Here is a 22,657-nt window from a genome sequence, read left to right as displayed (position 1 = left end):
ATCATCTACCTACACATCCTACTGGTTCCATTTCCCTGGAGAACTCATGTGATTCACTAGGTCAGTCTAGGAGGAATGGAGAAGGGAGGAAAGATATGACCTGGGAGGAAGCCTCAAGTCAAGGTATCTGCACGAGAGACTGGGTGATTGTTGGTTCTACACACCAAAACCCAAACCAGGTGTCCCCCAGTAGCTGTCTTGCAGGCAGGTGGGTTCTTTCATGTGCCTGTTTATACCTTCATCTGGTCCCACCACCTGTTCCACATGCACAGTACCTGAGAGTCAGGGAGACGAAAGGATTTTCACAGATTACAGAGCACATTGTTTCAGTTTGAGAGTTTATTTTTATTTTCATTATGTCTCTGCTAGGGAAACCGGCTCTCTTGATATTGTCCTAGCTCAAAATAATTGAGGATGTTTTCAAACGATTTAGCACGGGAAGAGCAGAAGAAACTTCCCAGAGGTCCCCCGGTTCCTGATTGTGGCCTTTCCTCGTTACTTTCCACAGACTCAGCCTGTGTCATGCAGCGGAAGGGAGGAAAGCCAATAAGGATCTCTTGTAGGAAAATTTCTTCCTCCCACGGGCATTGTTGCTCCTGCCTGGGCTCAGTTTCTCCCCAGCAGGAAATGGGCTGGTGAGGCTCTGGGTGTGTTATGATGGTATCTAAGTAATGATGGCCCTGAACTTTGGAAAACCGAAAAGCTCAGTGAATTATTATCATTAGTCCTTCTTTAGAAGTGCAAAGAAAGGGATAAGGGATCCTATCTCACTGGAGAAGAAAGGGCTGCTCCAACTAGATTGTCAAGAGATGATGAGGTAAACCCTACACAGGAGAGGTCTTCCCTTTCTCCCTCCCTCCCCACCTCCTTTCTTCCTTCCTGGTACTAGAGACTGAACTCAGGGGCACGTTACTACATGAACTACATCTTCATCCATTTTTATTTTTTTTAATTTCTGAAACAGGGTCTCACTAAATTGCTGAGGCTGGCCTCAAACTTGGGGTTCTCCTACCTCAGCTTCTTGTTTATTTGTTATCCCTTCAATGACAAGTATGCACCACCACACCCAGCTAAAGAGTAATCTTTAACAAGTGAAAAATTCTCATGTTTTTCCAATATGTAGCTTATGAAGTGTTTTAAAATATATTGTGTGCTGGAACCTCACAGCTACTCTTTGAAGAAGATATTTTTATTGCTCCAAATTTACAGGAAAAGAAACTAAGGATAAAGATAATAAATGACTTTCCCAACTCCCTCTCATCCTTAGAAATGTACAGAGAAGAATTGGAACCCATCTCTTTTGGGTTATATTCTTGGACACTTTTCTCCAAACATCAGAACTGGGCCAACTACATAGGAATGCATCACTTGTGGAGTATTTTTTAAAAAAAGAAAAAAAAAAAAAGCAGGTTTCAGTCTCCACCTCCAAAAGATTCCAATTAATAGGTGTCAAAGCCTTAAAATCTATGTATTTATAAAACACTAAAAAAGTCTCCAGTGCAGCCAGGGTGTTAACTAAGCCCTTGCCATGCTTACTAAATTATGTTGGATATAAGAATAATAGCAAGGAATGAAATAACAGGGAATGAAATGGACATAGTTTTTACCCTTATGGAAGCTTTACTCTCTCAGGTGAGATGAGTATGCACAAGGATCAGAAAAATAAACAAATATTTAAAAATTGTTAAGTATGGGGAAGGAGAAAAAGAGGCCAGTAATGATCTGATTTGGATAGGGGCAATAGGGAAAATGACATTGAAAAAGAAGGCCGAAAGGGTGACACTGGCCGACTGGGCATAGGCGTTGGCAGAGAGACAAGTACGTGGCCATAGCTACAGTCAGAAGAACTTGCTGTCTTTTGGAAGACAAGAGGAGCCCTATGGCACTGGAGACAGCTGAGCAAAGAGGATGAGACAAGGCCATTATGATGGGGGAGACCAGAGGATCCAGGGCCTGAGGACCACGGTAAGAGATTGAGACTTTTAAGTACAGTGGAAAGCCAATCAAGGATTTCCTGCAGGAAAATTTCAATCAGATTTGCATTTTAAAATGATGTGGATGAAGAGTCATGAAAGGAAGAGGGGCGAAGGGGGATTCAGGGGACCTCTGAAGGTGATTGTAGTGGAAGTCAAAGTGAGAGATGGCGATGATTTAGACTGGCGTGGTTATGGAGGAGCTAGCAGGAACTGGATAGATTTAAGAAGTATTTTGATGAGAGTATAAATATTTGTTGAGGAATAGGGAGGGAAGTATGAAAAATCATCCTGGGTTTCAGTTGTTAGTAATCAGAAAACCCAAATGAGTTGAGAGCCATTTTGAACTGGGTCAATGTGGAGAAGAGATTTATTTAGGGATATAGAAAGATTGATGGGTTAGTTTCTATCTTATTAAGTTTGAAAGAGTATTTAAACATTCAGGTAGATGTGTAAGAACTTGGCTAGAGATAAACCTTTTTTGAATTTTCAGCATAGACATGGCACTCATAGCCATAGACGTGGTGAGGTCCCTCGGGAAGAGATGGCGTATCAATAATAGGGGAGCTGTGATAGAATTCTGAGGAGTGGGACCAACATAGAAGGCCAACACTCACCTGGGTGCTGTTGATTTTCTTCTTCTTCCTTTCTCCCCATACCCCCACTTTTTTTTTTTTTTTTTTTTTTTTTTTGTAGTGCTACAGATTGAACCCAGGGTCTTGTGCCTGCTAGGCAAATGCTCTACCATTGAGCTACATCCCAGCCTTTTACATTACTTAGAGACAGGGTTTCACCGAGTTGCCCAGGCTGGTCTCCAACTTGTGATCCTCTTGCCTCAGCCTCCAAGTAGCTGGGAATACAGGTGTGTACCACCACACCTGGATCTGTCATTACTTTTTCTCTCTTTTTTTTTCTTTCAATTAAGAATATTGGTTTTATAGTCCACAGACATTTATTTATTTATTTACATTTATTATGCCATGAACTCATAGAGAATAGGTTCCAGCAGCTCAGGATCCTTTCCATTTGTTCTCACACAATGTGGTTTTCTGGGTGGAGCTGGCTGGCACTTCAGCTGAACCCAGGGAGCCTTCTCTTTGGCTTCCTTCTTTTTCTGATCATTTTCCTTCACACATTTCAGGAAGCTGTCTCGGCTCTTAGAGTGCTTCATGTGCTCAACACACACATTAATTCTCTTGGCAAGAATCTTGCCCTTAACTTGCTTATTCACCACAATGCCAACTGCATGCTGGGTAACGTTTTAGACTCTCCCGGTTTTGCCATGATAACGTGTGTGGGGCATTCCTTTCGGAGCAGTACCCATTCCCTTAATGTCTACAATATCCCCCTTCTTGTAGATTCGCATCTAAGTGGCCAAAGGAACAACTCCATGTTTTCTAAAAGGCCTCTCCTCTTTGCCTTTGTGTTTATCATCTTGGTGAATTACTGGAAGATGGCAGTTCTGGCCGTGAGGCATTACTTCTGGATCTATAAGAGGTCAGGGTAGAGAAAACCGTGATAGCACTCATCACCCTATAGTTAAGTCTTTGTTCATTGTTCATTTGACTATAAGATGTTGAAGGATGGAGGATGGGACCAGAGTTCATTTTTAAATTTTAATTTCTCTTTTATATTATTTCCATGTTTAGAGTGAAAATTTTCTCTCTCAAGTAAGAAGAAAATAATAGTAAACATTCATTGTAGAAGAGTAGGTCAGGCACTGTGGCAGCCCAGCTTCTCTGCCACCTAACAAATGCCCACATAATTGAAGACAAGCCACTTGCTGGCTGGTCCCTTATTCTTATAAAGTGGTTGTATTAGTCTGATCCTCCAAGGATCAGATTCCAACGTAAAGCTGAACAGGTCAGCTCATCAATCCTGAACACCCCAACACTTAGCATACTAGGCACCTCAACGAACTATGCACTCTGCTAAGAGCTTTACAATCTCCATATGACTCAATAGGCCAAAAGTATACTATCTTCTTTTTATAGAAGAGGAAACTTATACTCAGAGAAGTTACATTACTTTATTTATTTAGTTTTGTACTACTGGGGATTGTACCTGAGGTGCTCTACCACTGAGCTACATCTCCAGACCTTTTAAATTTTTGTTTTTATTTTGAGACAGGGTCTTGCTAAATTCCCCAGCTTGGACTTGAACTTGTGATTGCCTCAGTCTCCCTCATAGCTGAGATTACAGGTATGCATCACCGCACTGGACATTAAGAATCAAAGTCCGTCAAATCAATTAACGTGACTTCAAAGTCCAGTGGGCAAGATTTTTGGCAATTCTCTGTGTCTTTGTTGTCTTTTGTGGAACAGAAATTTTACATTTGATAGTGTCCATTTTCTCAATCTGTGTTATGATTTATGTAGTATGACTTATTTAAATAATCTTTCCATACTTTGATGTCATAAAGATATAATCTTGTACTGTCTTCAAAAATTTTTAAAGATCTTTTTTTAGTCTATCTGAAATTTATCTTGCAAATGAGGTGAAGCAAGGAATTAATTTTATTTATTTATGTGTGTGTGTGTGTGTGTGTGTGTGTGTGTGTGTTTATAGGAAGCTGTCCTAAGACCATTTATTAAAGGTTCCCCCCCCCCCGCTTTTTTTTTGCTATATCTGACATTCATCTGTCCAGTAACCACATATGAAGAACCAGCTGAGTATTGGTCAAACACTTTTAATGGGGAAAGTTTTGAAATGCAGAAGGCTAAGAGGATCCAAGCAGAGTTGGTGAGCCCCAAAAGATGTTAATATAAAATAGCTATTAAAATTTTGTGATATATCTTAGATCCATTTTGTAGCAATATAATATGTAAATAAATAAGCGTGTCGTCTCATTTTAGGCTCAAGTTAGGTAGTCCCAATTCTAGGAAGTCCTCTAAGAGCTCCCTAAGCTGTGTTATGTCTTCTTCTTCTTTTTTTCTTCTTTTAGTGCTCTTTGTTTCTTTAGAAATGTTGGCCACATCACATCATTGCCTCTTTACCTATTTTCCCCCCAACAATAACAAAAAATCTTGAATATAGTAAACCTGCCTTATTTATTTCATATCCTTGAACAGGGCCTTTGTTCCAGTCCACAGTTGTAAATAAATTAATATGTAACCTTTTGGTTGTACCTGTTTAACTTCAGAGGTGTGAAGTTCATAGCTGATCTTGCTATTGACTAATTGCAGACTCATATGAAATCCAGGGGATAATATAAAAAGAAAACTTATACACACACATCTCAAGTGCCTTTTTAAAGAATAGGTTCCAACAGCAAAACTAGGGGGCAAATCTAAGCCATAGACTATTCTACCCAGGAGAACAAAGACAATCCCCATATGGCAGGCATTCAGAGAAGGAAGCCATATTCCTGGAGGCGTCCCAGGTGGAAACTAAGAGGAGATGATGAGATAAATAAAGAAGAGTATTAGAAAAGAATAATGAAAGGACAGGTAGATGGCATGTGATGAAGAGTCAAAGAATTCCACTTATGCAGTTGTTATACTATAAACCCTAATTTCCAATTAAATAGGAATAATGATATAGGGTCGGTGGAGGGAGAAAAGGGTGCTGTAAGAATACTAAATGCTTGGATCACCATAGAAAGACAACAGATTATGTGTAGCTAATAAAATAGGAAATAGTAAAATGAGCATAGTGTTTAGAAACACGTAGGTGACTATTTAACTGAAGCTGCATTTGCAATCAAGGAATGGAGATAGACAGCTGTGTTTCATTATAAGCCTCCTGGTACTTTTTTTTTCCTTTCAAAAACTATGTGCATGTATTAGTTTGATGGAAAAGTTTCAAAACTAAGTGAGCCACTGATTTACAAGAGTTTTAGGTGAATTGACTGCCACCAGCCTGTGTGGAGAGCTGTCTGATGCTAGAGTGTGCATTTAGGGCCGGGGAAACTGTTCTTCTGACTCCTTGCTCCTTCTGGAGAGAGGGAAGGAATGTCAAGTACCTGCCCAGACAGTGACACATGCGAATGTGTGTCTGAAGCTCCTGTCCAATCTCACAATAACTCTTCCAGATGAGTACTATTAGCCCCATTTTACAGATGAAGAAACAGGTTCAGAGACAATACCTGCGCAAGTTGTTCCACTAACTGGAACTAGTAAGTGATAGAGCAATGATTTGAACTCAAGGCTGCTAACACCAGAAAAAGCAAGTCTGAATAGTAAATTATGAATTATAATATAATTATAGTAAATTATAAATATGTTTATATATACTATAAATGTATAGTAAAATAATAGATATTTATGTTTATGGTAAATATACTATATATTTACATTTATATAGTATGTGCAAATATACTGTTTAGATATTTATGTTTACTATATAATATATAAATATTATATTTATATTTATTATATATATTATATATGCTATAATTTTAGAGTAAATCTGAAGTCCCAAATTTGTTTTCTGCACTGCTATACAATCCCCCTCTTCTATCTGCAATCCCTTTCTATGCTCATCTTCTCATATCTGAGCAAGACTAGTCCCAGCCCCGCATCTGTTCCTGCATCCACACTTAATGCTCCAGAATATGTCCTTCCATCCATCTTTCTATAGAGATACAAACAAATCTTTTCCAAAAGCAAATGGCATCATAGGATGCATCTTGAATTCCTTGTTCTTTTCCTCATATGTTTTGTCTCTCCGTATCAGTTCCGATTGTTCAATACAATTTCCCCCTATACACAATCTGTACTTTCCCACAGTATAAATTGCCTTCTTTCATTTAATCTCTTGCATATTTCTACATGGTCATTTATCAGCATTTTAGCATTTTGATCCTCATAGCAACATTTTTGGTAAAGTGATTACTATTCTAGCTTGTAAAGACAGAGAATGGACGCTTAGTCAGATAATGCTTTGGTATTTGCCAATAACCCTACCAGACAGGATTGATAGGGATTTTCCACTATGCAGATAGGACACTCAAGCCTCCAAAAAATGCTCCTCACTGGGCAGTGCCCTTGGCCACAGGGAGTGCCTCTATCACTCCTAGCAATAACCAGGGCCTGTGCCAGGTGGATTCAGGGACAGGGATAAATCCCCTGTTCCTGTCTACTTTGATATGAGCGACTCTAAAGGGTCCTCTCAACTGCAGAGCTCACTCTGGGATTGGCTGAGAGCTAGTTACAATCATATTATTGTTGGGCTTCTTTTTCTGCCCAATCCTGCTGTCCTTGCCCCAGACAGTGCTTTCCAGTAAACTTTCTAGGTGCACTTTCACGTTCAGAGTGTGTCCCCAGGGAACCCAATCTAAGACAGTACTGTTCTGGAATTCTGTTCCATATGTTTTTTATATAGTGCTCTTTCCCACCTTTGTGCATAGCACTTACCAATCCCTAAAAATATTTATGTGTTTACTCATTATCTGTCTTCTTCTGTCTCCAGAATATGTGCTCTATGGAAACAGGGACTTTGCTTTGTTCTCTTTAGCAGCTAAACCAGGTTTGACAATAATTAAAAATAAAACACTGTTAGAGTAGGGGGTGGTAGCACTTGCCTGTTTTCCCAGCTACTTGGAAGGCTGAGGCAGGAGGATCATAAATGTGAGGCAGCCTGGGCAACTTAGGGAGACCCTAACTCAAAATTTTAAAATAAACAAATAAAAGGGGCTGGGGACATAGCTCAGTGATAGAGTGTGTATGTAGCATGTGCCAGGCCCTGAGTTCAATCCTCAGTGCTTAAAAAAAATAAACAAAAAACATTGTTTAAAGAATTGAATCAATGTCTCTGGGAACTGTGAAGGCAGATCAGAGAAGGGGATAGGACCAAGCCCCTTGGTCCTATGTGCCCCTTGGCACAGATGGAGTGTGTCATCACTGAAGATGGAGTGAGGAAGTCAACCCCATTTCTGGGTATTGCTTTGGACAAGTGTCTTAACTCATCTTAGCCTCAGTTTCTTCATCCATAAAATAAGGCAAATCATCAGACCTACTTTGCAGGGATTTCAGAATAAGTGAAGGAGATGCTAGGAGGCTTCCAGTGCTGGTCACAGCTCCCTCTGGCCAAGGGCAATGCCCAGGGAGGAGCACTTTTAGAGTCTTGAGTGTTGTTTTTGCATATTGGACACTTCCTGTGCTACTCTATTCTAAAGCTTTAAAATAGAAGCTAACCCATAAGCTCTCAAAACTCTTAAATGATTATTATAATTCGGAACAGGCTGCTACAAAAAAGTAATTACAAAAATCACAACTCTAAATTATTTTTCTAGACCATTGGGTTAAAATACTGAGGAAAATATAATTAGACAATGACTATCTCGCCAACCTGCTGCTGGAATATTTTCCCTAATTACAATGTAGATTTCATTAGCTGGTTCTGCAACATTCAGTCCAGGATACAAAAAAAAACCCACTGGACAAATTATCTCCTGTACTCAATGGACAGAGCCTTTCATCTGAGCAACTGGAGCTCTCAGGGCATGTCATCATCATCTGTAGCAACCTTCAATAGTAGGTGTCATTTGGGAAACCAAGGAGGTTGGAGAACAGATTTTAAAGCTTGGTGAGACAAAATTAAGAATCCAGGAAGTAGGCTTGTTTTTGAGTCATTCCATCTGTCGGCTATGCCATTTTGAACAGGTCATTTATCCAACCATCCATCTATCCAATCAACCACCATTCCATATTTATTGCGACTTACTATGTGACAGATGCTGACCTAGATCCTAGAGATACAGATGAGCCACTTCAGTCAAGAAACTCGCCCCCTAGTGGAAAAGACAGAAAACAGCAATTCCATATTTAACCGGTGACCCTGGCATTAAGTCCAGTGTGTGGCAGGAGTTAGTCCTGTGCTGGGAAGGAAGTCTGTGGAAATGTGTTGCGGTTCATACTGACCCTGTCAGGAGGAAAGAGAAGGAATGAAAGTCCAGGCAGCTCCCAAAACACGTGGGTAGAGATGAAGTCTCAAGTGCCACATGTTTTTCGTTTTCTTGCTTTATGTTGGTTTTGTTGTTTAAAGTCACTCCCAAAACAGTGTTGGAGTACTCCCTGTTATTTCCGAGTGCAACAGCGGATGTGTTGTATGGAGAAAACAGGCATGTTAAGAAAGTTTCGTGAAGGCATATTCGCTGTGAGTTCTTTGTTAATAAATCATCCATATAGATTAAACACGGTGTCTTTAAACAGAAACACACATAAGAAGACATTATATGTATCATTGGAAATGATGTGACCAGAGGCTCACAGGAACCTGTATTTCTCCTAGGAGCAATATCCCATATTCCCTAATTCAGTATTCACAGAGACTCATATGGAATATGAGTACTATGAATAATAGGAATCAATAGTATCTCTTATCCTGCACAACTTGGAAACCAAGTTCCTGTCCCCAATTTCTTCCCTTAGAGAGAAACTCATATGTGAAGCTGCATACAACTGGGCAGTGATATTTCCCCAGGTTCCCTGAAGGTTCAAATGAGCCTAGACACGTGTACCTCTTGCTTGTTTTGCATCTGGGCTTCATTGTCATTTTCCTACACCTCCACTGAGCTGTCTTGTCCCCTTTGTGCTAGACAAGGCTCATAAGGTTATGAACAAGTCCTAAGACATGACCCTGGGGAGTCTGGGCTCCTAGGATTGCCAGCCCACTCCCACTCTCTACTTTCCTCCATGCTCCAAGTGGGCTGGAAGGATGGCTTCTCACCCTATGCTTGGAAGGATGTTCTGCCCTCTGCTCTGTCAGCCCCGTTTTCCTTAGAAGCACGTGGATGATTTTACCTGAGAATCCTTTCATGGGTGGTCACCTCGTTTCATGGATTTCTTCAACCCTCCTTCCCCCCTTTTGCCTCCAGAAATCTGAGCACCAGTGTGGTCTCTCTTCCCTTACATGGCATGGGTGCTGTGCTCCTTCACTCTAACCTGGTGGGTCCCAGTTTTATAAAGTGTACTTTCTTTTATGGAGGCAAGCTGTGGTGTACTCCTCTTGTCATTTCTTGACCAGTATTAATAAATGGAAAGAAGTTGGGCCTGTATCTGATTAAACTTAGGCTAGAGGGTTTTGTAAAGAGTAGGCATCAACCACCTTTGGTTCCAGGGGCACTCAGGTTCATTTCCTGGGTCTTGCATGCTTAATCAGTGCTCACTGTGCCAGAATGCCAGTAACCTCAATGTTTACTCTATTTTTTAAAAGCAACAGTCTCTCTAAGTTGCTGAGGCTAGCCCTGAACTGTTGGGCTCAAGTTATCCTCCTGCCTCAGCGTGCTTAGCAACTGGTACCACAAGTGCCTTCTACTATGCCCACGCTAATAATCTCAGTTTTGAAAACAGCTATCCCTAGTCTTTGGAAGAATTAATTCCTTATGATTAGCCTGAAGAAGAGACTTTCTTAACGAAAGTTTTAAAAGAAACTACTTAATTCTAATATCAGTTGTTTACCACTCAACTTGTTAACAAGAACTAATCTAAATTTCTCCCTACTTACCACCATCAAGAAGGTTGTGATGGATTCATAAAATGACTTTCCTTGATCCCATCTCCAGCAATTCACAGGAAAAGGGACAGCCTTCTGGTGTACTTCCCATAAATCCCTGTTGTCCTGATGATTGAGACTAAAGGCCGAGGAACATTTCAATGCTATGGAAAAACAAGTAATTAAGAAAATTCAATAACTATTCCTGATTTTAAAAAGAGTCTTACAGAACCAGAAATAGAAGGAAACTTTCTTAACTTAATAAAAGTATCTACTAATAAACCCCTACAATAAACACCACACTATATAGTGAGAAGTTAAAACCAATCTTTGTGAAAACAAGGTCATTTATCATCACTTATTTTTTTTCACCCCATATTTTATTAAAAGCCCTAGTCAGGATGGTACTATAAAAAAAAGCAGCATGGAGATTTCTCAAGACTAGAAAATAGAACTACCATATTGACCTAGCCATCCCACTCCTTGGTCTTTATCCAAAGGAACTAAAATCAGTATCTCATAGTGAGTGCAATTCACCATGACCAAGTGATGGAACCAGTCCAGGTGCCTGTTAACAGATGAACAGATAAAGAAAATTTTTAAAATGGTAAATAGGTAAAAGAAAGACCAACAGAGTAGAGGAAAGAGAACGGGGTAAGGGAGGAGGGGAGGGAAAGAGAGAGAACTTAGGCCTGAAATGGAAAAAAATTATATTCCAAACATATATGATTATGTCAAAATGAATCACATTATTATGTATAACTATAATGCTCTCATAAAACCATTAAAAAAGAAAAAGAAGTAAGAAATAAAAGATAAAGTGTCTCTTTGAAGGTATGATTTTCTCAAACTCAAGAAAATCTACAAATTATTGGAATTAAAAGGAGAACTGATTAACGTTAATATTACAAGATCCATATATTAATGTCAACTGTATCTCTATACTGACTTCATTTGATGATAATTTTTAAAAGAAGGTCAAAATTTGAAGTAAAGAATACATCTAACAAGTATAAAATTCTTATGGATAAAAGTATAAAGTCTAATTGTAAGATATTAACAAAGTTGATACAAAAATTGATATAATAAAGATAGGGACATATGCAGTGTTCAAGAGTAAGAAGACACTATTCTAAAGATATGAATTTTCTCTCAAAAAAAATGTTCGTAGATTCAATCAAATTCCACAAAGCTGATGTTGGTTGTTGTTTTGGTAAAATTTGTCAAACTGATTCTAAAATAACTTGGTGTATTAGAGCCCACACTTAGCAAAGATAATTTGGGGGTGGGGAGTGGGGAAGAAGGACTTGCTGTATCATCTAACGGACTTAATATGAAGCTTTAGAAAGTAACGTTGTAAGGAATAGTTGGGTTAATGGAACAGAATGGTGAGTCCCAAATGGCCAAGCATAGATGGGCTGATACACAATAGAGGTGGCATTAGAAACCAGTGGGAAAATGGTGGGCATTAAATAAATGGGATGGGACAATTAGGTATGAGGAAAATATCTACATGAAAATAACTTCGTCATAAACATTAGAATATATTTTATGTTCTTATGGTAGGAAATAGGATCTTCCTATCTAAAAACCATAAGTTATAAAATAATAATAAAAATATTTTCAATGATCTAAAGAATTAAAATTTATATAGGTTGAGCATCCCTTATCTGAAATGTTTAGGACCAGAAGTATTTCAGATTTTTTATTTTTTGAGGAGGATTTTGGAATATTTTTGAACGTATAATATAATGTCTTGGAGTTGGGACCCACATCTAGACACGAAATGTGTATTTATGCTTCTTATACACCTGGTACACAAAACCTGAACATAATTTTATATAATATTTTTAGTGTGTCTATGTTTTGACTGTGACCTCTCATTTTTAAGGTCAGGTCTGAAATTTCCCACTTGTGACATGGTGTTGGGTCTCAAAAAGTTTCAGATTTGGGAGCATTTCTGATTTCTGAATTTTGGATTAGGAATGCTCAGCTTTTAAATATGTAAAAGTTTAAGTAAATTAACAGAGAAACAATCCAGAGGCAGATAATTTTGCAATGCATGTGACCAACCCAAGGTCTCCATCTTGAAGATAAAGAACTCCTGCAAATCAGTAAGAAAAACCAAAGCCCTATTATAAAAATAGGCAAGAGGGCTCAGGATGTGACTCAGTTGTAGAGCATTTGCTCAGCATGCATAAAGCTGTGGGCTCAATTTCCAGTACCACACACACACATGCACACCAAAAAAAGGCAAGATAAATGAATAAGCAATTCCCAGGTGAGGCCTATGCCTCTACCCTCCACAAATATAAAAATTTGCTCAAGCTTATAGTCACCAAAGTATTTGCATCTCAAACACTGAAATACCATTTCCCTGTCTTTGCACTGGCAAATATATAAAAGCCTGACAATACCAACTGGCACTCACACGAGGCTTGATGGATAGTACAACTCTGAAGAAAAATTTTGTAATCTCTATAAACTTGGAATTGCATAACCTTTAACTCAGAGTAGTTCCACCTCCAGGGATACGTCTCAAAGAAACTCACATGTGTTCACAGAGAGATATTAGAAAATATAAATAGCAGCACTGCTTATAACATCAAAAACATTGGAAATGGCCTCTATGCCCCTTAAAGGAGAATAAAAACTAATTGTGCAATGTTTATACGACAGTATGCTATTCAGATGGATGAACCAAACAACTGACACATATCACTATGAAAAAATAATAAATCATTAATAGGAGAGTGTTATAGCTCAGGTTCCCCAGATACTCTGAGATTGGCATGAAGAGCTCAAAGGAACAATATGTTTGAGGGCTGAGGAAGACAGGATTGACAGGACACAAGAAAAGCTCAACAGAGGCCACAGCCCGTCTCATGAGCCTCTCTGGGCTGATGTGGATCTGCTGAGTTGTCCTTCTTGAGATAAGGGCTAAAGCCACTTGGATCTCTTATTTTAGCAGTCAGTGGGCACAGGCTGCCCCCAGGAAAGTGGCATAACGTTGGCAAGGCAACTTCTTTGTGCAGAGGGCAAATTCCAGTGTAAAACTTAAGCCCCCTGGGGGAGATTGGAGCTTCCATCCTGAAGGGTAATCTGACCCTGCACGTATCCACCACAGAAAGAGAACTAGGCAATGCTTTAAGGAGAAGACAGATTACAAAGCATCTTAAAATAGGGGCTTTTCAGGTCAGCCAGGGGAGAAAGGCTCTTTTGACAGAGGATACTGTGTGTATGATAGGTCACTCTACCAAAAGGCACTTAGATGACCCGCAACAGTTGAATGTTTTAAACTTATTGTCTTAAAAGAGCTCTTCGCAAATTGTTCATTTGACTTGCAAATATTTTCTCTCAACCCATTGCTTGTATTTTTATTTTGCTTTATGAAATTTTAGCTTTATAATGGTAAATGTGTCAATTTTTTTTCTTGCAACTTCTGATGTTTGTGCCTTGCTTAAAAGCAATCTTTAAAAGAATGAATGTTTTAATATTCACTTGCAACATCAGGCTCAACTTCATGGTAAGCGCTCTTTGTTCAGACCATCACTATTTTCATGTGATCTAAGACACTAGTCCCTTCCCAGGGTACTGAAATCATGAATGACTTTTCCCTTTAGATGGCTTACTTTTTATAGAGAATGAGCCTTCTGCTTAGTAGACCTTCGTACATACCTGCCTACAATGCAGTGTGCCTCCATTATTTCAACCTGTACTCCAGTTGCTCCTTCTAATTGGAATGGTGGAAAACTAACAATTTTGCTTTTCATACTATAAATTCCACATGCTAATTAGGTTCTATTCCTTAGATGTTCCTTCAGGATATCTGTTAGGTGGGAATGAGAGGAAGCCTTCTTTCTCTCTCTCTTGGGAAGTTTTTTGCTGGCAAGTGGGACTGTGAAACTGTGTGTTCCGTATTACTAACTCCCAGAGTCCATTCATGGGTAATGAGGGATGCTTCCTGATCTCTGGATGGTCACAGCCACAGCTTCCCAAGGTTTAGAGGAATCAAAAGGAGTAGTATTCATTGCAATAGGGGTAAATCCTTAATTCCAGCAGGCGTTAATGGTGAGCTCAGAGGTTCTTGTCTCTCTGGATGGTCATTAAGAATAACCTGCTGATCATTCTTGACAACCTCAATCAGAATCAAGACCTTTTTGTATTCCCAATGTTTTTGTGTCTAATTTTCTGTATCAATCCCTTCCTACATGAAATACCTATAGTGGATTTTGTTTCCGACGTGGAAACTTTATGATAGGATATCTAAATAAGAATACTAACATCATTAATAAAGATAGTAACAATGATAAAAGTAGTAATAGTGACAACTAGCATTTACTGAGTGTTCTGTCCTAGGCACTATTCTAAATGTTTTTGCAAGCTTAGTCCTTACACAACCTTCAAGTTAGTTATGACTAGTAACTTCATTTCCACATGAAGAAACTGAGACACAGAAAGTTTTCCCAAGGTCACACCTAGGCAGTAATGGGGGTGGATTAAACTTGGGCCATACAGACATATATACCACAGAATAACAATGTCTAGGAAGATGTCTTTCTTCGCTATCTCCTGTGTTTCTCCCACCAGACCCAGGAGTTCACAGCCCCTCACTATGTTTGGCATTCTAAAAATACTTTATTAGCTACTCATAAAGAACTAGTCAGATCTGACCATAAAATGGACAATCCCATTATTATGATTCACACTCAATCTCTTCTCCATATGTACTGCAAAACCTGGTCAGCAAGCTCTAGGTAGGGCCTTCCCTATGTCAAGTCTAAATTGGGCAACAGGAAAATTTGTCTATTGACATTAGCAATAAATCATCAGGCTTTAAGTGTTCTAGAAAGATTTCAGAAAGGCAAGACCTAGGCTTAATCTTGGGTGAATCTGGAATAGTTGTCTAAGGAGAATGATGTTTCATTCTCTTGCTCCTGAGTTATCACCACATATCTTCAGGGTGTGGGGAGACACTATTGACTATCTTAACTGACTCTGTTGATCACCAGTGTTCTGGGTAAAGCAGGGCTTTGGTTCTGGGTGGGTGGTATCCAGAGAAACTCAAAAGGGCCTATCAGAAGGAACTGGCAGCAGCAATAGGGAGTTTGGGATTCTGGCTGGGATTTCAGTCCCTAGTGGAGGGACCAGGGACAGAGGACAACAGGTGGACTTAGCAGTGTCTGAGGAGGCAAGAGCAGAAATGGTGCATTATCCATGGGATGATTATGAGGGTTGGGGTGCGAATCAGAGAGGAATCTGGGACTGGGCCGACAATGCTAAACCTTCCAGAGGCTGATATGTCCTATGTCTTCCTCCTTCCCCAATAAACTCAAAACTGTTCCCCAAATTATAGGAAAGGGAAGAACCTGGGGAGGGAGGACAGCAGGAGGTGTCATATGGCTCCAGCTTTCAAGGCCAGGGATACCTGGGGTATTAGGCTAGGCCTGTAGTGTCACTGCATACCAGCTTGGTCACTCTGGAGACTCAGGCTACCCAGGGATCCAGAAACCAGCCCTACTTGTAGGTGGGACATTGGGAGGTTTCAGAGACAATCAGAGCCAGCTGTGGGGGTCAAGCACCTGACGGTGCCTTCCTGCTACACTCCCTCTTTCCCTTCCTCCCCTTTCTCTGTTTCTTTCCTTTTTTCTAAGATATAATCCAACACCATCAAAGTCACCATATTAAAGTATGTTTTTTAGTGTGCTCAGTGGTTTTCAGTGTATTTGCAGGGTTGTACAACCATCACCATCACCACCACCTAATTCCAGAACATTTTCATCACCTCAAAAGGAAACTCCATATCCATTAGCCACACCCTCACTCCATCTTCCTGCCCCAGGTCCTGGCTACCATTAATCTACTTTCTATTTCTGTGGATTTGCCTACTGTGGATATTTCATGTAAACAAAATCATACCTTATGGGCCTTTCACTTCTGGCTTCTTCACTGAGCACTGTGCCTTCAACTTTATCTGTTTTGTCACGTGAGTCAGGATTTCACTGCTTTTTGTGGCTGAACAGTATTCCATTGTATGGATACACTGTGCTTTAGTTAATTTATTTATCCATTTATCAGTTGATAGCCAATTGGGTGGTGATATATGCTTTTTTACTTATGCATGATTTTCTTTAATTTAACTAGGGATGTCTGGTTAAATTACTGTCTAAGCAGTTCTGCTTTAGAGGACTCTCTTCCATTTTGGGATTTGATGATAGCTGTTGATTGCCTGAATCTCTTTTCGCAAGAAACACAAATGTACCCATCTCTAAAATGGCATTTGACTCCCTCGAGGATCTTACCCCACTTCTGTGGCTCCCGATTAAGTTACACACAGTACGTACCACCTCACAGAAATCTTTATTTCTTGGCACTACCCCTGCTCTGCTGGACCTTTGGCCTAGTATGCTTTCTTTCCCCCCCTCTGCTTGTCCAAATCCTGTTATCCATTTTTATTGAGATTCCATTTTTTTCTAAAAATCCAGGGCTCCCAGTATATGTCCTGCCTGTCTGCAAGACCAAAAGAAAGTGCATGCTCCAGGCAAGACTCCCAGATGGACTCCGTGTGCACAGATCAGGAGGTGGGGCTGCTGTATTCCTAAATCAGAGTCATGGCAGATTTCTTTTCTTTTCCTTATGCAGCAATAAAAAAGGCCCCCATTCTTTCAAAGGCTTGTTTTTATGTTGTTATTTTATTGTTCTCTCTCCTAAGGAGGAAGGGAAACTCCCTTCTGGGTCCTTGGATGGCCGATTCCCCCTTGCTGAAGGTAGAGAAGCCCTGGGTGAAAAGAAAGTGCAGTTCATAGGGCTGGGCTTCTCTCCTTGCCCTGCTCAACCAGGTCTGATGCTCTTTCTAATCCTCATTTGCCCCTGATAAACACTACCTGCCCCAGCAACATAGAGCCCACTTTATATTTGTCCCAAATCAAGTCACCTACGCACCTGTGCTACATTAAAAGGGATACTATCTCACTGCCTGTTTTTTTTTTTTTTTTTTTTCATTTTGAATCATTTTCTCCATCTACAGATGCTGTGGAACAGAACACAAGATGATGATGGAAATGCTTGAGCAGCTCTCCCTGTAATCTCATCTGCAGTGATAAAAATACTCAGGCTGTACCATGTTGTAAAGCAAACGAAGCCTCATAATTACCCATATTATGTTGCACTTCTGATTAGCAAATACAATTATGTATACAGTTTATAATCTCACCTGCCTTTGTGTTTTTGAGGAAATTGTAAGAGAATAGGTCTTCTGGTGCAAGCTGCCCTTGCTAATCAGTTGATGCAAGCCTCCTGAGTTGTCATTGCTCTTGAACAAATGAAGACAGGCTGCTTCTTGGAGGGGCTTGTTAGCTAGCTTTCTGTCACTGTGACGAAATACCTGAGATAATCAACAAGAGGAAGAATTTATTTTGGCTCTCACAGTTCCAGAGGTTCCAATCCATGATCACATGGCCCTGCAGCTTTGAGTCTGTAGTGAGGCAGAACATTCATTGTGGGAGCACATGGTAAAGTGAGGTGTTCACCAAATGGCAGTCAGGAAGCAAAATAAGTAATAACAAGGGGCCGAGGTCCCAATATCCCCTTCTGGATCATGGCCCCAGGGACTGAACTTCCTTCCACCAGGTCCAACCTCTTAACGATCCCACCACCTCCAAATAATGCCATGGGCTGGTGACCAAGCCTTTAACACATGGTCTTTGGGGGACATTCAAGATCCAAATGATAGTAGGTGTTCAACTCCCACCCAGACTCTGGGCCTCATTTTTCAGAACAAATGGTCTGCCTCAATTCTTATCTTCTCCTTATATAGTAGTACCTTCTCAACCATGTTCCAAGATCCTGCTGAATTCCTGAAAATAAGTATAGTACTGAACCCTATATATGCTGTTTTTATTTATATATACATACCTATGATAAAGTTTATAAAAAAGGCACAGAGATTAATAGTAATTAATAACAAATAAAAAATAATAAAACAAAACTGTTATAATGATTTACTATAATAAAAGTTATTTAAACAGGAATTAATTGTGGAAATTTCTACTTAATATTTTTGGATCACAGAAAGAGAAACTGCAGCTAAGAGAGAAAACAAGAAAATCTGATATCTGAATGTTACAGAACCCATTCCCCATCAAAAGGAAGGATCTGCCTTCCATTCTTCTTTTATTTCTCCCAATTATTTATTTATTCATCAAACTGCTATCAAGTGCCTTCTAAATTTATGGTAGATGTTATTTTAGGATCTGGAGTTACAAAGTTTAAAAAGGTTTGGTTCAGTTGAGTGAGGCAGCAGAAAAGTAAAGAGACAAATTAAAAACCAAAATATGACTTAGGCCACTAGAGAGGTAAGCACTGGGTATTAGAGGAGCCCAGCCCAAAGACGCCTCACGGGGAATAAGAGTAAGAGAACAGGAAGGCTTTTTGTGGAAATGACATTTGAGTTGAATTTTGGAAATTGCATAGAAAGATAAAAATGGTGTGACCAGGGAGATGTTTTGAGTCTGGGGAGAGGAGCTGGAAAGCCTGCGGGAACTGCACATTTGGGTTGGCAAATGGCTCAGAAATGACTGGAGCTAAGAGCCCAAGGTATGTGTGCTTTGGAAGGCAGAGGGGGCGTGGCAAGAGCTGAGACTAGAGGGAGGAAAGGGCACATGTAAGGGTCTTCTATACTTCCATGTTGCATGTGATACAGAAAACTCAGCAAGCCACATTTTAAGCAGAGAAGCTGACACAGATCTGTGCTTCATTAAAAAAAAAAAAAAATCCACCTTGGCTGCAGTGTAGATGACATGGAGGTCAGGAGATGAATTATTTTTGAAAATGGAAGATGTTCTCCTTGTCTGAATCCACTTCCCCTAGGCTTGGTCATAATAGACAAGATAACAAACCATTTGGAGCAAAATTTTCATCCACCGATGAATTTCTTCTATTGTCAACATAAGAGACAAATCATCCCATAGTTTCAGCTTACATTGGGGTAAAACATGGCACAGGATTTATAATCACAGGATTTCTTTGGTTGTTCGGGGAAGGCAGGGATTGCTATGAGGTGGAACCCAGGAGCCCTGAATAGGGAATGTGGAGACCCCAACTTTACAACCTGGACTTGACTGGGTCTGTGGTTTGGATGAGTTACTTCTCATCTCTGGGTATCATTTCTTCCATCAAAAAAACAAAACAAAAAACACAAACAACAACAACAAACAAAAAACAAACAAACAAACAAAAAAACCGAGGAACTAAATCATTCCTTGGGTGCCTTCCAGCTCTAAAATCAGTAATATGAGTTTTGTCAACTGGTTTTAGAATCATGTGGCTCTCAGTTTGGATTCTGCCTCTGTCTTCTGGCTGCATGATCTGGATCAGTTACTTAAGTCCTCTAAGGATAAGTGTAAAATGGTGATAAGAAAACTATTCTTGCAAGGTTGCTGTGGGAATTACATACGATACTGTACATAAAGCTCTTAGCACAGTATCAATGTATAAATGTGTGGCTATTATTATAAATAAACTTCTAAAGTGAAGCTGGATAACTAAAGAGACTAGGGAACAAGGAAATGCAGTCCTAGATCACAGGACAACAAGGAATTAGAGAAATTCAACCACATGTGAAATCCTTTCTGCCTCAGACCAACCAACATAAAGGGCATGAGACTACCATGCTAACACTGTGATGGGGCGCCTTCTAGTGGCTAAATGTAGACATTGACATTTTCATTAAAATGATTGAACAAGTGTGGCTTTGTGGACATACAGATAGACAAACAGGGGGATTTGGGGGCTCTTTAATCTTAGGTAAAGCTAATAAAGCTAATCTTAGAGAAAGATAGTAAAGTCTCATTAATTACCTCCCTCCTAAGAGTCATTCCTTAGTCAACTTTTCCATAAAAAGACATGTTCTTGGCATTTATAAGAAAAATACTGCAGTTCTAAAAGAGAAAATTACATTTTAAATTAAAACATAAATTATTCTGAACACTTGAATTGCACATAAAATCTTTAGGGTAGTTCTTTATGCCATTAAATTGAAAATAATCTTAAGAGTAAGAAATCACCCAAAAGACCATGCAATAGCACTTGTGTTAAACAGAAGGACTAGGGTCTTTCCAGAGGTAACCCTGCAACCAAGTTGACTGTATGACTTTGGCCAAGTGGCTTCATTTCCATGGACCTCAACCTTCTCACATTAAAATATAGAACTCTAAACCCAAACATCTCCAAGGTCTTTCCTAGCTTTAGTATTTCTTTGATTTGAGAGGAATGTTAATTCTGCTTTAATATAAGGATCAGACTTCAAAGAAAGTTGATCTCAGTTTTCCTTTTTGAACTTGCAGTCCCAATTATAGTAATTTAATGCCATTTAGAGAAGTGTTTTTAACATTTTATAAAATCAACAAAGGCCATCTGGAGTAGAGATGGCTAGTCACTAAAAAAGATTCATGTTACTCTCCCATTGTGTAGAACTTTGTGGAAAAACAGCTGTCCAATCAGGGCTGCATTTAGCTGTTCCCTTTGCATCTGGGTGGAAGTGTTTTAGTAGTTTGGGCCAAAGGAATGTAAGCAAAAAGTGTGTATTTCTAAGCTGAAGTAAAGAATCAGGTGTGTGATTCTCTGTTCTTCTTCTTTCCTCTAATGGAACACTTGTGTTACTTGGGGTCACAAGAGGGCTTGAATTACCTATCAGAGATGAGCCACCCATGAGAGCCACCCAATAAGGAGCACCTGCACTGGATTTTGTGTGAGTAATGGCCCCAAACATTGGGGGTGGTTTGTTATAGCAGCTAGTTTAAAATGTCCTGATACACTGTCCAACTTCATGATGCTGGAAACCAATTTGAGGCACTGCATTAAAGCAAACTCATCTCTCCAACTGATTGCATTAAAACAAATTCTGAGAATGAGAAAAGTGAGGGAGAACTGGGAAAAAAATCAAAATAGAAAAAGATTAGTCTGGTCTTTATTCTATGATTAGGAAAATAGCTTTATTCTATTGAAACGATTTATTTTTTTTTTTTGTTATTAGCTTTGCATTATTGTGACCAAAATGCATGATAAGAACTTAGAGAAGGAAAAATTTATTATATGTTTTGGACTCATGGTTTCAGAGGTTCAGTCCCTGGTCTATTGACTCCATTGCTCTGGGCCTCAGGTGAGGCAGAACATTATGGCCAAAGTATGGGGTAAAGGGAAACTGCTCAGTTCATGGCAGATGGGAAGCAGAGAGGAAGGGGCCAAAGGCAAGATATCATCCCCATGGGCAACCTCCAAAGATACTTCCTTTATCACGCCCCATCTGAACCACCCAATAATTTATTCATCCACTGATGAGGTTACAGTTCTTGTCATTGCCTACAAGCCCCACCTTCTTTCTGCACCGGGGAATCATAATTTAAAAACACAAGGTTTTGGGGAGACATTTTTAGATCCAAACCACAACAGTTACACAAAGGAAGTCTGATGTGTACTCTCTTTCTACCTAGTTACCAGTGAGTATAGAAGGCACAACTCTTGCTGATTATACCATGTGTGTTAGAACAGAAGAAATTTCAACAATCACCAATCCAGGTAACAAGAGCTAAGGAGTTAACTTGCTTTCTGACACTTTCCATTCTTCTGCATCTGGGGGTGATATTGTTAATGGGGGGGGGGGGGCGGGTGTATGGGAGAATAATTGGTTACACCCAGTAACAGACAGTAGATAACTGATGTCTTGTTTTTACAATAGGAAAAATATGAAAATATGGAGGACAAAAATGAGCATTTTATTTAGTTACATCTTTCTGAAAATGGAAGACACTAAATTAACATAAATAACATTCTATGGAAAGATTTTCTTGAGAATCAGTGAAGTAGACAAATATAAACAAGAGTCAGAAAAAACATTATAGTACAAACAGGACTGCGGGACTGATACTGGGAGATGGGAACATCTGACCCAGTTATAGAAATGAAACCCCAAAGCACGAACACACAAAGTTTTAATTAGCAGCTTTGCCTCAAGGAGAGACAGACAGCACTGATAGAGATCAGGTTGCTCAAAAAACAGAGAAAGGGGACAAGTTTTATTCATGTGTAGGGGGTTGCCTAAGTGAGCTAGAATTAGAATTTTTTCCCTGGTCAAACATCCTGACCAAGAGGAATGGGCAGTCATTTTATTCCAGGAACTGCTGTTTCTTCTGTTGGTGTTGCAGCTTGCACAAACGTCTTGGCCTTATGGTAAGGTTGGGCTTTTGTAGATA

At 39.6% G+C, this 22,657-nt stretch overlaps 1 protein-coding gene across 4 annotated transcripts in view; it reads right to left on the bottom strand.

Moving 5' to 3' along the window:
• Mysm1 (Myb like, SWIRM and MPN domains 1) overlaps nucleotides 1-22,657 on the bottom strand; it is an 82,218-nt gene that overhangs the window by 17,046 nt on the left and 42,515 nt on the right. For 2 of the 4 annotated variants that reach the window (XR_013091799.1, XR_013091796.1), the window contains exons 21-23: nucleotides 17,623-17,793; nucleotides 10,422-10,573; nucleotides 8,732-8,837 (exon numbers count right to left, since the gene is read on the bottom strand). The gene's annotated coding sequence lies outside the window, so the exon portion shown is untranslated. Of the gene's footprint in view, nucleotides 1-8,671; nucleotides 8,707-8,731; nucleotides 8,838-10,421; nucleotides 10,574-17,622; nucleotides 17,794-22,657 lie in introns of those variants that run through there. The other 2 variants (XR_013091797.1, XR_013091798.1) reach the window with 2 other exon arrangements.

The sequence above is a fragment of the Callospermophilus lateralis genome, chromosome 7 (genome assembly GCF_048772815.1).
Source record: "Callospermophilus lateralis isolate mCalLat2 chromosome 7, mCalLat2.hap1, whole genome shotgun sequence".
In the NCBI taxonomy this organism is placed as follows: Eukaryota; Metazoa; Chordata; class Mammalia; order Rodentia; family Sciuridae; genus Callospermophilus; species Callospermophilus lateralis.
The sequence above is the reverse complement of the archived record's forward strand: the minus strand, read 5'-3'. Positions and strand labels throughout refer to the sequence as shown.